Genomic DNA, 3,661 nt, shown 5'->3' with positions numbered 1-3,661 from the left:
AATAACCACACTGTTCCATGCAACGTAAAAACACCAAAATACACATACAAACAAACAACAACAACAACTCGCTCTCCCTCCCTCCCACCCTCACAATCACGCAGCTGCTTTCTGGTTTCTCAAGAGTTAATAAATGACCGTTCCTCGCTCCTCATTCATTATGTGTTACCTGCTGCTACTTGGCACAATCAGCTGCAGCTTCAGGTGACATATACACCCGTCCTGCAACCTGGTCTGCCGGTTTTGTCATCATTTCCGCACGATTCGTTTAGAGGACGTTAGAGACTATGCTAAGCCTTGATGGATTTCTTCTGGTGTTTCTTTGTTCTTAACGATGAACGCCCGGCAAGGCTGTATTGCCGTCAGTGCACCTCACGCGGTACACTGTAGGCTTTACTTAAGGTTCTGTGCAGCGTCCCTTCGGTCGGCCCCTATCTGCAGCCACTTTCATTCCTTTTACTGTACCTCTGTCCCTATTTTCTTGCCTCCATATTACTTTCCACCCTCCCCTAACAGTTGATTCATGGTGCAACTGCGAGGTTTTTCTCCTGTTACACCTTTCAAAGTTCCTCATTGGACGAGTGGGTTGCGTACTAGCTTGCCCGTCTGGTAGTCCGAGTTCGTTTTCTGCTGCCGCCAATGCGGAACCAGAGGAATTTAATTATTAATTTCTCGAGATAATGTGGTTCGGATCCCACAATAAACTGTAGGTCCCGTTGCTAAGTAAACAGCTCAGTGGTCTGGTTACACTAAGATATACAGAACTTTTTACACCTTTCAATCCTTACTACTGTCAAGTTCAGTTTCAGCCCTGAATGACCTCGTAGGTCCCAGCGGTTGGCCTTTGGCCTGAATTCTATATTCAGTTCTGTTCTTAACACTGAACTGTCGTAAATTTAGATACATTCAGATTTCCGTCATAATTTATTTGATGTTTGAATTTGTTCATACGGTGATACAATCCTTCCTTCCTTTACATAGGAGGTAGCTTGCGAACGTGAGCTTCTACGGGCTGCTCTTGAACAAGAGCCCGTGCTGGCATAAAGCCAGCTTAATCTTCAACAACAACAACGTGAGCTGAATCCTGTGTATAGAACTTCAAGAAAATACAAATTACTCTGATAATATTCTATATATATACATAATTTCCTACTTATGCCATTCTGCGGTTTTAGGTACATCTATTCTTTGATACTCTTAAATGCATACTTTCACTAACACATTTCATAGATTCATACATACACCCCTAATTGATTTTTTTTTGGGGGGGGCCGGATTGGGGGGGCCAACTTTCCTGAACTTTCACCGTCCACCATCCGATGTAACACTCAAGAATTGGTCTAAAACCCTGTTTGAAATATATTTTGGGCTTGCTATTCTAAAATGAAAGGATATTTACGTTATATGGTTAGTCATTAGGTTTTTTTTTTTTTAAGATGTAGAGTAAGATGTTATACCATGCTAGTGTCAGAGAAAGCTCTTGTTCATTATCACAGCAGGAGACGAATATGGATGAGCCTCTCCATTTGTTTCCCATTTGCCTCTGGGGAATGAGAGAGAGAGAGAGAGAGAGAGAGAGAGAGAGAGAGAGAGAGAGAGAGAGAAGAGAGATAAATTCTAAGTTTTCAAAGAAAATGTATTGAGAATGAATAGTATGTATGCAGGCATATATTTACTATATCTGTCTATATAAATATGTATATAATATAGATAGATAGATGGATACATTATCATTTTCAACACATTCTCTTTGAAAACTTAATAACTCTCTCTCTCCTCTCTCTCTCTCTCTCTCTCTCTCTCTCTCTCTCTCTCTCTCTCTCTCTATATATATATAGTATATATATAGTATATATATATATATTATATATATATATATATATATATATTTATATATTGCTACTTTCAAAATGCATGTTTTCCCCTCTTTGAAATGTCATGTAGATTTGTTGCAACATTTTTTCAGATTCCTAGATAGCTTAGAATAGGATGTTTTTAAAAATGTGTGTTCAGATTTCGCATTTACGTCTTGTAAAAGAATATATATATAACGTAAAGAGAGAGATCCTTGTCTTTTCAAAGCTGCAAATATTTAAACCTTTGTTTATGTCAGCACTTTAAGATTAGAGTCTGCGAGATCCGTTTGCTTCCCTGCTCTGTCAGCGCGTTTGATAGCGAGCTCGTTGTCATCAAAAACATGTCAATCTTAATTATCGTTTACCCTCCGTTTCAATCGGGTACGTATCTGTTGAGCAGACTTGTATGGTACGTTGTATATCTTTGTCAAGTCCCACGTGGATGTTGCACATTATGTGTGTTAAGATTGCGTCAGATTTCAGAACTTTTCTGGAAGCTTTCGTACCAGAACGTATTTCCGCAAGGAAGAGTTTTCATTCGATCTTAAGACCTCGAGGCAGTTAGATCCCTCCCTCTCTCTCTCTCTCTCTCGCCCTCTCTCTCTCTCACAACTTGTGAGAATTCTATATTTGATATTTCTTAGAATTTATTTAGTTATTTAATTTCTTTTGTGGAATCTGAACAAACATTTCGTAACGGCGCCTGTTTTTTTTTTTTGTGAAAAGTGTAATATACAAGAAGAGAAAGGAAGAAAGAAGTTGGTATACCAAAAAAAAAAAGGTAAAGTGTGTTATATTTTTATTAGTTGCAACTAATAATGGATAGGGAGTGTGTTTAACTAATAACGGATAGGAATTGTGTTTAACTAATAATTGACAGGAACTGTTGTATGTTACGAAGGTTTGGTTTAAAATAAAAAAAACTGTTGGTTACAGTGTTTTGAATGAAAAAGATTTACACTTTTACACATTGCTGGATAATGGTTTGTGTCTGTTCCAGTTGTTTGTGCACTTATTCATTTTCGTTATTGAAGTGTGTCTTTTTGTTTTATATTTTCATTACATTCACCAATTTAATTGACTTAGTTATTTTCATTGCTTTATCATTGCACATTTAATTAAATTTAACACTGTGAATTGATTTGCATTTACTTAGAATTCTTTTCAAGTTTTATTGTGTTTAGCACTTGTGAATTAAATTTCAAATTTTCAATTATTGCCTAACACTTTTGAATTTTGATTTAATTAATTTCTTGAATTTGTGATAAATTAATTTTGATTTAATTTTACTTAATTTGATTCAAGAATTAATTAAACTTTACTTTGTTTTATTTTCAAGTAACAGTAATTTTCCCTGATATTGTGAATTTCACTTATAAATTTTAATAATAATAAATAAATTTTTTATAAGTGTTTTCTTTATATCTTACACCAGTATAAATATATTTAATTATGATTGTATTCATGTTAGGTAGAAAACATAGAGTGGTAATTGATTTGCTTTCCTTCAATTTTAATTTGAAGTGACTTAGAACCAGGGAAGTCACTTAGACCTTCTGAAAATCAGGGAAGGAAATACTTAGAGTTTTAAAGTTGTTGAAGAGAGTGATGCCCTTTGATTAATTTAATTACTTACAAGATTACCTCACACCTGTTTTGATGAACTTAGTCTGATTTTTCTGAAATACTGGTAAGTAAGGTTTAGGGTCACTGTTGCCTTTAGTGTATTCAGTCGTTTAAACGTGTTATGAGGGTTCAGGTGTTTGGCTTTTGGTGAGGTAATATTTGATGCAAGGTAACCAGAT

The sequence above is a fragment of the Macrobrachium nipponense genome, chromosome 22 (assembly GCF_015104395.2).
Source record: "Macrobrachium nipponense isolate FS-2020 chromosome 22, ASM1510439v2, whole genome shotgun sequence".
Lineage (NCBI taxonomy): Eukaryota > Metazoa > Arthropoda > Malacostraca > Decapoda > Palaemonidae > Macrobrachium > Macrobrachium nipponense.
The sequence above is the reverse complement of the archived record's forward strand: the minus strand, read 5'-3'. Positions refer to the sequence as shown.